The following is a 13,364-nucleotide window of genomic DNA, read 5'->3' on the forward strand; positions in this document are numbered from 1 at the left end:
GTTTATCATTTAGATTCTCACAATAAGAAAAATATCACTTACCCGAAAAAGGTATAGACTCAAGTGTGTGGTATTAAAAGACCAACTTCTGACACTGAAAAAGCATCAGTGTATCATTTCTCTCTTTCTTCACTTCCCACGCGAAGATTGGAATAGGATTGTAAATTTGATCCAGGCAGATGCCTGTAACTCAGGATCACATGGGTGCCAGTGCATAAATTCTTTTGCAATATTACAGGATGCAACAGCCTTTTACATTATTACATTATATTTTTAAAACCACTGGTTGTAGGAGTGTAGTCGACATTATACAATCAGGTCTGGATAATTGTACAGTTTAATGTTGACAATGTGCAAAAAATGGGAGTGGGAAATAGAAGTGCTTTAGTGATTGACCAGAGTAAATGCACATACCTGAGAGATAAAAGATATATATTTACGGTTAAGTTACTCAACTCATGAGAAGAGCACTTTTTGGGCAGCTTATAACTTTGCTCCACCTGGTCGAGTCCTTACCAAACTTTGCAAAAAGTAGCATATGACCCCGTCTGATTTTTTCTGGCAAGTTTGGTGAGGTTTCGTCAAGGGGGGGCAAAGTTGTATGGGGGGTCCCAAAATGTCAGTTTTTTCCATAGTTGCAATGAAGACAACATTTTGCTCACGTCTACAGCCCAAACCGCTGGACAGATCTTCAAATTTGCAACAGGAGCAGCGGCTTGTTCCCGAAAGCTTGCTTTAGAAGATTTGGGGTAAATGCGTCCAGTAGTTTTTTAAACGGCCCAAAAGTAGGTTAAAAATAAATTGAGTGTTATCTGTGTTCGGTCCGCGGACGGGCCCCCGATTGGCCAAGAGGGTGACGTGATGTATGTGGACATGCCCATTGATTGGACGGTGAAAACGTGAAGTGCGTCAGACTTTTGGAAACGCCTGCACTGTTGGTTTTCGAGGACATCGATCGGTGTCTGTGAAAATCGCGGTAAAAACCTATTAAAAAACAACATTGCACTTGTCAAACAACAATCTCTGGGGAGGTGGGGGTGATAAGGATGGGAGGGGATATGGCTGGAACAATCCAAAAAACTGGTGTTTTTCATCCCTGAATTCCGCTAACAGTCTTGATGTTCGGGTCCAGTCATGTGATGTTCATCAACACTTCAGATGTTCGGGGACATCTATGCCCATTTCTGCATTATTGGGTTGGTGAAAAGGAGTTGGCTTATAACTTTGGCGCCACTCAATGAAACTGCATGAAATCAAGTGTGGAGCGGTTTTGTCAAGAGGGAACAAGATTAGATGGGGTTCGGGGGGTACCAAAATAGTAAAAGGCTTATAAATGTGGTGCCATTTGGCCAATCTAAAGATTTTAGATCCAAATATACATGTATTTGTAAGGTTTGGTGGGATTTTGTCAAGAGGGGGCTAAATTAGAAGGGAGGGTCTCAAGATTTTTAGATGGTTTAGAACTTGGTTGCCATTTGACGAACGTGGACAGGTTTTCAAAAAAATTATAGACCCAACCTTGCATGTTTGTGTAAAGTCTGAATGGATTTTTTCAAGTGGGGGCCAAGTTATAGGACTATTGTATGTACATACATTGACACTTTTGAAAAAATAAAACATGTGCGGATTTCCAGCAAACTCGTATAAGGAGCATTGGCAAGGACCTTAAAGCATGGTTTTGCAAATGTGCCTGTGTTTTATTTTTTGACAATTGTCATAATGTAGGTACAAAAAAATGGTGATATACCTTTGGTGACTCAGGTATAGCCTGTGGCCATGGACAGTGGCCAGATTGTCCGGGTCATGGCATAAGACCATGACCCGGACAATCTGGCTACCGGCCATCACCACGAGGGATGACAAATGGGGTTAAAGTGGCCATATCCACCTGGGACTGGCTATGTGGTAAAGTTATTCGAAAGTGGGATAGATTTGAAAGGGAAAATAAAATGTGCTTGTGGTAATATTGTTATAGGGTTCTCCCTTTGCCTCCTGCAGGCCGCCATGGAAAGGGAAGAGGGACTCTGCAAGGAACCCTGCCTTCCCTTTCCATGGTGGCCATCTTGGAAAAGGATTTTCCTTCCTACAGTGGGAACCGGGGGTGCTAATAGCCTTCACCCCCCATTACAGGGGCTGGAATGGGGGGGGGGAAATAAAGGCCCGGAGCCCTCGTTATCCACCGTTGCTTCGCTTGGGCCAATAACTTGGGCTGTCAGGCTGTTATCCACCGTTCCAGTCCCAGGAACGGGGGATGAACGCAACATTAATCCCATTAGCATAACAAAATGCTAATGGAAATGTTGGAAAATCTCATTGTGCCTATGTAATTTACTGAGAAATGTAAAATAGAAGGAATTTCTTTTTTAGTTCTATTTTTGATCTGTGAAAGGTGATTCCTTAAGGAATCTTTTGGTTTTTTTAATGTATGTTTTTTTGGCAGGAGAGGTTATAGCATATGGTGGGGAGTGAAATGAGGGAAGAGGCACCAAGCACCAATATGTCGGGGGTGGTGGACAGTGGAAGATGTTGAGCGTGTTACTTATGCCGGCAGTGTATCTCATGCTCCTTGTTTACAGCTTCAAAAACACTTGAAAATTGCTTCCTCCTGCAAAGTGGTGCGTTGCAGCATATGCAGAGGACTGTTGTCTTCGAAAGATATAGATCAACAGCCTCTTTTATTGCTTGCAAGGTAGCTGGTGGGATTTTGTGTCCCAAAGAAGTAGTGTGCGTGGTTACAGTATTATTTGAGGAAGATGGGATGGAGGAAGACAGCCTACTACTTGCTAAGAAAGGAACAACCTTTCTGAGAGCATTGCAGTGGGTGGATTTGGTGTGGTGGTGCATGGAGGCGGGTTCCCAGTACTGTCCAGGTAGTCCGCGACTCAATACAAAGTTGCAGTCAGTGCATTTCATTTTGGTAGCTTTAGCCTTAGGAACCTACCAAATAGTGGTAAAGAACTGACCCACCCATGATTCTCTCTGGGTGCTAAAAGGTAGGCACTTCCTCTACCTCATCTTCTTGGCCCTCTTCTTTGTCTTTAGAAGTACTGTGCTTTTTTTGTTGTGTAGGTCCTCCAGCTGGTGGTGGCTCTTGGGGAGGAGGGATGGCAATAGCAGATACCATTTTTAAGATAAAAAGCAGTTTTGCTAATATTCTTCCAAGTATGTGCTTTGTACTATATTTGGTAATGGATAATGAGTACGAATAGGTGTAGGAGCTGTGCAAGGGTACATTCTGAACTGTCCTCAAAGCAAGGAAAGTGCAGACACATCATGCCGTGGGCAAGCACATGGTCACGTGGCACTGTCCGGAAGGTCTGTGATGACGTCAGACGTTCGTGGACGTCGACGGATGCAAAAACAGTGGGAAAAGTTGCAAAAAGTATACAGAAGTGTTAGAAATGATGCTAGAAGGTGGGAAATAGAGTTATAAGGTGAAACTTTGTAAATTGGACAGAAATGTTGCTATATTGGGGTAAGTTGTAGGAAAATAGAATGCACTGGTAAAAACCCATCAAATTCACTGAAAAAAAAAATTTTAAATAAAAAATGTAAAATCACTTTTTGCTAAAGGGACGTTATGGTTACAAGTAAAACCGAAAAAACACAGAAATTCGCAAGATATGGCAAGCTAAGCAACCATACCTCGCCCACCACCGTGCACTGCTAAGACTAACACCCAGGACAAATATATACATGACGGACTCAGATCGCAACTTTGAACCAATCAGTCTAACTCAGATGACAAGTTTTGACTCTACTCCCGACAGTTTATGTTTTGTCCATGGAGGATGAAGAAACCATTGTTTTCCCCAAAGGTTAGAAAATATCATAAGGAGTAGGACCTTTGCAACAGACTCACAAATTTAATTGGCTTTAATACTGGAAAAAAGAATACTGGAAAAAAAAAATCATAGACCTTGGAGTTAGTTATAAATCTTTAAGAACCTATTGAAAGTCTTTTTTATTCAGCAAGTATACTTCCTCTATTCATAACAGAGCAGGAGTCCAGAGTTCCTGTAGCCCCACTCAAGTTCTTTCTTGTCTGGCACAACAAGATTTAATACACATTTTCCCCTTGAAAAGTAGACAGTTGGTAAAAAGTCTGTATAATTTCTTGGGACTTTTAAAATACACACTTTGAACTACTATGCACCTGGGAGCATCATGGCTCCAAAGTGTGTGGTGTTTTTTTGTTGATTTTTTTTATTTACTGAACTTGCGTGCACTTGACTTGGCTGCATCTCCCAGAAACTGTTTTGATTGCATTGTGGTGAGAGAATGCCATTGCCAGAGTTTGTGGGATTGTCAAAGATATCAACATTTCAAAATTGCAATCAGTCTCCTTTAACACCGAAATGCTGGTCCACTACAGTTAAATGCATTAACCCGAAATCTGATCTTGGAGGGCCACAGCATGAAAAGGCCTGTTTTTTAGACCATGTGTAAAGTTCTGGTCAGTGAAAAAGGGACTTTTAGTTGAGGATTTCTTAATGCTTGTTGGCTGGCTGAGCTAAAGCCACTTCTCCGAGGATGAATTTAGGTTAGGTATGAGGGGCAAACCCCTCGAGAAGCGATCTACGATTGTCTGCGTACTGGCAGTGAGCATATTATTCTGGTTGCAACAATTACACAATTATATTTATGTCTGCAGTGACCTGACAAACTACGGACCTTAGAAGTAAGAAGTCCCTATGTTGTTGACCCTCTCACTCTTCTGTGTTAAATTCCGCTAGGTTTTCCTTTGCCATGTATTTGTATTATTTAACAGGTTCGCAACAGCGCCTCAATGTCCAGGGGCTTAGGCGCGATGCAAACAAAAAATTAAAAATGTGCTGCCATTTGCTGAGAGGATTCAGGCATCCCTTAGTTTAAAATAAAAAAAAAATAAAAAACTGAAATGGCGATCATGTCAAAAGGTTGAGACAGATTCGTGCTAATCGCGTAAAGCTTCTTTCATTTTAGTGCAGACACCAGCATACTACTATTTCACTCTAAAACCGGAGGACCATGCTCCCAGTGTCAATACTAAGGTTCTAACCTACCAACTTGACGGTAAAGCTCAATACACCTCTTCCTCACTCCTGCCAAGAGTGAAAATGAAACCACATAACATCCATCAAGTGCAGACGATTACATGGATGTTCTTTCTGGAAACGTAAATTTGTCATTTTGATAAAATACTGAATGCATTTTTTCTGTTCCTCGGTATAGCTAAAGTACTAATTGTATTGTCCAACTCATACATACGTTTATTTTGCTTATGGTAGGCCTTTTTTTTAATAAAGCCACACGCTTCAATAAACCAAGTTTTAATTACTGCTGAACACTGTTGCCAGCTGCAAAATTTGAACTCGTCACAAGCCTTTGGCTTGTGAAATTTTACTCTTGGCGGGTACGAAATGGTGTGCTGTGGGCATTATAGAATCGAGGTGGCGAGTAACTTTATGGCTGGGTAGAAGCTTGCAAATTGAATTTTGGCCCCAGTTATGGTGCATTAAATTAATTTCTAACCATACAACTATCTTGTTTACCGGTTCTAAAAGAGTGTATACATACATACAGCATGCAACCCAACGTGGGGTCAAAGAACCACAAAGATGCTGAGAGCTTGGATCAAAAAGCTGCAGAAATGTCACCCGACCTCTCCCATAGACACCAAACAGAAAAAAACAAAAACACCAATGTGAAAAAAGGCAGGTAGAAGGATGTGCATTAGAAGGGTAGCTCAAGTTGGCCCATAAGCACGAGAACCCGTCCGACGTAGCTTTGCCTTAGCGTTCTCGATGTAGACCCAACTACTAGGGTACAGAAGGTGTCAGGTTTTAACATTTACTACAGCATTCCAAAAACAATGCATGGCCCTGTAAGCAGTTCTCCCTAGTAAAGTTCAGCACGGGTAAAGGTCCAAGCAACTAAGGGAGGTGCTGCAAGGGAGGCCACAGGAGTCTGCAGGGTTCAAGACGGGGTATACAAGCTACATAGCAAGACAAGAAGCAGGGCCTGTGATGCAGGCCAAGTAGTAAACTGGTAATCTACATGCAGATGTACAAACAGTGGAAACGTCCAACGGCAAGCCAAGTTCAAAATGCCAAAAAAAAACTAACAGTCACGAGAAATGCTACTCAAGAGTTCTGTCACAGGAAAGACACATTGAGAAGCACAGTGCAGCCTACACACGGGGCTAATTGCTGCAACATCCAGACGTCAAAGCCGATAGGACAGATTGGTAGGACGTCGCAGTCCAACACAGTGACTTACTTCTTTCTGGGGACCGTGGTTTGATGACTATTGCCCCAAGCGCATTGGCATTCGCCATTCAGTTTACAAGTGCGGCTGGCAGACGCCACATAAGCAAACACTGCTCCTGACAGTGGGCCATATTTAATAGATCCAGGTCACAGTGTGACAAGGAGATTTGTTTACAGGACAAGTAGAATTGCCTAACATACTGCACATTGGATTTTTTTTTTATTCCATATCTCATCCCCACGGCCCTTCCTCCACTGTGTGCGTATGCTTAAAATTCAACCTTTCACCATAAAAACAAGTTAAAACAATAGCATATGCATTACGCAATCAAGCATATGCAGTTATCTACAATACATTAGCAGGTTTAATAGCTAATCATTAAAATAACCACAAGTACTCATTTTATGTGCATTGATGCTTGAGTGTCACGTGGGGCGAACAAATAAATTCCCCAAATTGAGTCCTCCGCTGGGACTTGCTGTCCTCCATCTTAAAAAAGGGACTTCAGGTACGATACGAAAAATGGCCTTCACATATGCAATTAAGGCGAATGATAATGCCAAGTGTCTTACTGACTTCTTGACCCAAATCTTCTGAACAAACTGCGTTTGAGAGTGGATACATTTCGCAAAGTACAGATTTTGTTTATCCACCAGTTTGGGACATTCTATGATAAGTGTCATACAGTTTCTTTGCCATTGCTTTTATATATTCTAAATGGGTGCTGCACGCTTGGAATATTATGCAGTCGCTGACCAAGAACTTCCATGGTATGTAGCTTGTTAAAACAACCTCAAAAGCCACATTTTTGCTCCAGCTGATGGACATTTCTTCACATAAATCATAGGAGACTGAAGGCCTCGCAGAGCCTCCACATGCCTAACGTAATTTTTAATTAGTCAAGCTATCCATATTTTGTTTATATTCTCCTGTTCCTGCAATGTCTTTATTATGTGTACATGATTTTCCCCAAACTACAAGTCCTACAATAATTCTATCGCAATTATTGGTGAATTCAAACACCTGGATATCCCTATTCCCTTCTGCCACTTTAAGACATACTAGAGCGTATTTGTCCCGCCCAACAAGATTTTCCCATACAGGTTTAATGTGCTCCCTGGTGTACCTCCATGAAAGTAATCACAATTCAAGTCTGATCATTGAGATTAAGTCCGAATTTGGTAAATTCAATACTGCCTTCCCATAGGGACACCTCCAGCACATTTAGCCAGTTGAGGTCAGAGTCATTTAATAACTCCAGGCCATACGTAATACTGACGGTAGTTCGCTTTAGTTTAGCTAATTTTATCAGCTGCAGTAAATGTGCAATATTTCATTAATAACACTTTCATTTTAAACAAAATTACCCTCTGCCTTTATATTATCTTTGATTACCTCTGAATAGCTTTTATTCATAAGCGTGAACCACAAGTATTTCCAGCAGTTAGCTTCCTCTATTTTGGTATCATTGATTGACAAGACATTTTTGCTTCTTACAGGTTTTCTTAAAAGGAAATTATCTTTGATTTATTCAAAATAATTTCTAGTCCATTATTGCTGGCATAAGTCCCATAATACTTCAGTCTTCATGGCAACCCAATTCGGGGCCTATCCAGCAGAAGGACATCATCTGCATAGGATAAACACCCCAGTTGGGTGCTGCCTAATTTTGGAGTACACAGATCATAAAAGATGACTGGTTGGAATATTTTATTTCTCAAACATTAACTCTGAAATAAAGAAATAATTTCTTCTATCTAAATATTAGCAGAAGGACACACAACTGAACACGATGAGCTCTTGATTAACAAATAAAATGACTGTCTTAATGATTTATCTTTTCTGAAGGACATCAAAATTATTCACCAGATTAAGCTCAAGTGGCAATGTGAAATCTGTCATTGAAAAATAAAATATGATTCATACGGTGTACACATCTTATATCCAGTCTGGAAGAAAAGACTTACTGCTCAATAAATGCAAGTAAAGCAACGACTTACGATAAAAGACTGGGTGGAGGAGAATGGCAAACTCGCCACGGTAATGATCATACATACAATAAGGGACAATACTACTTGGGGACCTCAGTAGGTGGAGAGGGAATCCCCAAGACAACGATGCCTTATCCCTCGAGAAATACCTCAATTCAAATGACTTCCAGATAATAAATACAGAGCCCACCTCCAATAAAGGGAACCAATTAGACCAAATTAGAGCAATTAGACTGGGCTATCACCAACCATGTGAACACCACAATTCTTGGCACTTACCCCTGCATTTGGTCCGACCATAACAAAATTGAGCTACGACTTACACCAAATGATGTCAAGAAATTAAATAACTCCCCAAATATTACATAAAGTAGAAACCTCAAACAGATTACACCAGCTATTCTCACACAAGGTATAACCCATATCATAAACACCTCGAGCGAAGAAGACACCTGTGAGAAATTAATAACCACTTTCAATAATCACTTTACAAAAATCCTCGACAACACGCCCCTCTTAAACAGAAGCTAGGAAGACCAAACACAAACCACCAAAACTGGTATAATGCAGAAACCTATAGACTTGAAAAAGAAAAGAGGAAAGCAGAAAGGAAATGGCAAAAAGACCCCTCCATTACCAACAAGGAAAATTGGAAAAAGCTAGACCACACCTACAAAGAAAAGTTGACATTAGCTTAAAAAAAAAAAAAAGACTACTACAGCAAACAGATTGCCTCTGCCTCCAACTCTATAGGGAAACGGTTTGAAATCTTAAAATCAGTTCTAAAGCCTGCAACTCTAGCCCCCCATTCCCACCCTCACAAGGAGACTGCAAGACTGTCCAAACGGCATTCTCCAATAAAAATGTGGAGGCCAGGGAAAACATTAAATCCTGTACTTTAGTCAACCCACCATCTCCTGAATCTGTTTCTGTAACAGCGAAACATCCAGAAATGCCGAAATTCCACTTTACCTCACACCCAGTGGTTGAGATGAATAAAATCTTATCAACTACTAAATGTACTTCCTGCTCTGAAAATGTGTTACCACGAAAGTTGATTCTTGAAAATGCTGAGTCGTTTGCCCCCTTCTTCTGTCGAATGATTAACTCCTCATTTAGAGACCACAGGTCCCCACTTCCATAAAAACTTCAGTGACACCACTAGTTAAAAAAAAAAAACGGCCAGGATCAATGTGATCCAGTTAACCTTCGCCCCATTACAAACTGCAACTTTTTTGCTTAAGATCATGGATAAGGTTGCTACAAGCCAACTGCAAAAATACATTGATCTAAATAATTTACTCCACACGCAACAATCTGGCTTCAGAGAAGCCCATGGAACTGAATCAGCATTATTGGACTTTCAGACCAAAATGCTGGAGATAATGGACGGGGGCAAATCTGGACTGCCGATCCTATTGGACCTCTCGGAAGCTTTTGATTTGCTGGACCGCCAGAAGCTCCGAGAGGCCCTGGATAAGGCAGGCAATTGCTCCTGGGAAGCCATGGAGTGGATCTCCTCGTTCCTTGGAAACGAGAGTTCCCAGTTTCAATGGGGCAACCACTCATCATGCCCCCAGCCAGTAGACTGTGGAGTGCCTCAGGGAGCTAGCTTTTCGCCCCTCTTATTTAACACTATATGCGTTGTTTCTGCACCCTCCTTACCAACTTGGGAATATTCTTTACTAACTTTGCAGATGAGACACAGCTGGTCATAGAATGGACTGGCTGTCACATTGCCGACAGCGACAAGCTCAATTCCATATTCAATGCCATTGAGGCATGGATGAAGACCAACTGGATGTGCCTCAATGGAGGGAAACTGAGCTTATGGTCTTTGGTTACCCCCAAACCAGAGACAAACTCGACCTAGCCTATGCGGCATTCAAAAGCACAACGGTTAAGGTCTCCGACAAAGTAAAGAACCTTGGCGTATACCTACAGGGTTCTCTGGCTGCAGATGTGCACGTTGCACATCTTAAACAAACATGCCGGTACCATCATAAATTGCTGAGACAAACCAGACCCCACTTAAGTCAGCAAAATAGCTCTACTATCGCTAGAGCTATCATTCTATCTAGGATTATGGGAATTCTCTTATGATAGGGGCCAGCAACAAGTGCATTAAACAATGCCAAATTGTTCAAAACAAGGTTATAAGGACAATTACTGGCAAATCAAAAAGGGACCATATCACCAATGAGAAAAAAGCGCTTCATTGGCTATCGATCGGAGATCAAATTACTTTTAAATCAATGTCCCTGGTTCACCACTGCATACACGGAGCAGCGCACGAATATCTGAAAAAGCAAATCAGCCCATACGCGCCTGGTCGGACCTTAAGATCTGGAAACAAAAAGGCCTGTTAAAACAGGTCACACAAAATAAGCAAAAGGACTTGGACGGGCGTTCCCTGCCAAAGCCACTGCAAGATCCATCTCCCACAAGTTTAGAAAGAACTTGCTGCAAAACTAACTTTCAGTTGAGCAACAAAACTATAACTTTGTGTCCGTTATATAGGACCCGTCTACTACTTTCGTTCCAATGCCTTACACGCCTTCCCGAAAACACACTAAATGAAATTCACATAGGTATGTTTGTAAGGCACTTGGTCTGGGGAAGTCAGCAGTTCCTTGTAACTGTTGTATTTGGCTAACAAGACTCCAAGCAGGGTCTCAATAGCTGATCCTTGGGCACAATGTTAAAAACGCAAACATAAAAATACAACATGCAAAAGGTTAAGACCTTTCAAAAAACAAGCCAAGAGAAAGATATTCTAAAGTTTGTGGGCCAGTAAAGGAGAGAAACCTAAATGCAGCACGCAGATAAGAAGCTGAGCACAGATTACATGAACATGGATACGCAGTAGCAGATAATAAATATAGAGTGAGAAAATAGTGTAAATATTTAAATGCACAGGATTACATAACATTCTGAATGACTGGCAGCATGATGCATAATGGAGACGGACGTAGTTTAAGGTTGGGGAAGTTAATTACAAATGGAATAACTACTGCATTGAAGGCGGAGGCATCAAGACATACTGATGAAGAAGCCACCATGTGAACAAGCATTTGTAATACCAACATGGGCTTTTGTGTAGGGATGGGAAAGCCACTTACCAGTCATAGCCTTATCAACTACCCATTGTTGGCAGGTGCGAGTACCTGGGCATCTAATAACTGGGCCTGGCAAAAGCTTAAAATGTATTCACAAGCCGAAAAAGTTGGTTTTGCCAATGCTTGTTTGAAACAGAACTTCAGTGAAGGACAGAGTGTTAATAAATGGAGTGGCTGAAGGAAGGCCTGGCAAGACATTTGTATTATACCTGTGGTGTATTTACAACTCCAATTAGTCATTAACTCTCAGAAGACTGCTTTGAACCAACACTGGCAGGCACTATGAACGCAAAACCTGCTGGTAAGGATTGAATAAAGCTCAAAAGAGTTCCAATGCTGAGGTGTTTTGGGCGGGCAGAGGAAGGAATCGGTGGGAATGGCCATATGAATAAGCATGGGCAGGCAATGGGTGGGCACAGACATAAATAACTAAATAGCACCTACAGACTGTGTCAACCCTCACATCCACCTGGTGTCCCTCCTCATATGGCATTCCAACCACCATCTGTATTCCAATGCAATAGTTACAGTGTGGACCAAAATAAAAAAATAGTGCCATACATTTTGTAGATTAGAAGGGGGTGGGTTATCTTTAGAATACGAAATGTTGGCCTACGGCAAAACCGACTAACAGGGTGTGTTTATGAAAAAAATAAGTATTGTGATAGTATGAGTAAGGAAGAATGTGCGAAATGAAATTAAAAAAAAAACAGTATAGAGATGGTACATAAGAAACCGGAAAAATTGAAATTAAAATCAGATACCGATCCATGATCCGCTTGCTGGAAGAATGGGCAATTGATGCGCATTTAGGCGTTTGCAAGAGAGCAAACATAAAGGAACCGCAATACAAGATCCAGTGCTCTTAGGAATATTTAAGATCCTACACATATTGCTGAAAAAGGTGACCAAAAAAAAAGCAACAGAGTAAAAGGAGACTGGAATCATGCACAGAGTATGTACATATACGTTTCCATAACGAAACCAAGAAAGGACATATTCTGACTAATATGGATTTGACTGCTGCCCGGACAACCTCCGTGCAGTTTTTGTAAACTAGGGCCACCGTAGGCGCCGCCGTGCTTGTTTTCCAGGATGTGTGAAGTTGCCCACCCTGAGCTGCAGAGGCCAAGTCGGCTCAGCCCCGCCCAGTACACAGGGGGCGGTGGTAGAGACTGTTTTCCACATATCCTTGCTTTTTAACAGTTGTTAAACCCCTCACTCTAGCCAACCTTTGATTTCTCGTAAAACACTACCTCCCCCTGCCATTCTATATTCCTCCCCGTTATCAATGTCAGTGTCACCGATAACACAGTGTATGTTCCCCTCTAACGATGGAGGTGCGGCTGTACTACCTGTGCGCTACGTGGAAGTATACAAATGAAAATATTAGAGTCCAACTACAAAGAAATTAAGTGTACATTTGTTTTCCAAACAACAATCCCATTACACCTCATAGTATATAATTCAGAGTAGAAAACACCCCTCCCTTCACATAACAGCTAAACTGCCGGTAGGACGTCCATTTAAGGGCGCGTTAGGATACGCGCTTAGAGTCGCCACTCACCGCGCATGAGGCCTCTCTTGATGCTGCAGGTCCGAGGCTGCGCTGCCCTGTATAACGCTGTTGAGCCCAGTGGTGGAAGGGGCCTAGGGGGGGAGGAATCAATGGTTAGGCGGTCGAGGGAAGTGACTCACGCTCTGCGCGCGCAAGCTTTCCCTTCTTCCTCTGGCGCAGAGGCCTCAACGTCCCCAGCCTGACAGCAGCCGCGCTTCCTCCCGCCTCCTTCCGGTCTCTCCTGGCACACTATGTAAACGTACAAACAAGATAGCCCGGGTTTTGTGTATCTCAATTACAGATGTCTTGCTTGTGAGAAGGTGCCTCTTTAAGGTCACTGTTGAATATTTAGAACGTGGATAGCTGTGTCCAGGCGCTTCTCTGTCTATTTTTCATTCGTATTTTGCTTTCACTCGCCAAAGATTGGCAGTGTTTATAAACAAG

At 42.0% G+C, this 13,364-nt stretch overlaps 1 protein-coding gene across 1 annotated transcript in view; it reads right to left on the minus strand.

Annotated features, from left to right (window-relative positions):
• Window positions 1-13,093, minus strand: part of KBTBD2 (kelch repeat and BTB domain containing 2) — a 187,600-nt gene extending 174,507 nt beyond the window's left edge. The window contains exon 1 of the mRNA XM_069613228.1: window positions 12,930-13,093. The gene's annotated coding sequence lies outside the window, so the exon portion shown is untranslated. The remainder of the gene's footprint in view (window positions 1-12,929) is intronic.
• Window positions 13,094-13,364: the final 271 nt, after the last annotated feature.

This window comes from Ambystoma mexicanum, chromosome 5p (assembly GCF_040938575.1).
Source record: "Ambystoma mexicanum isolate Mex_15411 chromosome 5p, UKY_AmexF1_1, whole genome shotgun sequence".
In the NCBI taxonomy this organism is placed as follows: domain Eukaryota; kingdom Metazoa; phylum Chordata; class Amphibia; order Caudata; family Ambystomatidae; genus Ambystoma; species Ambystoma mexicanum.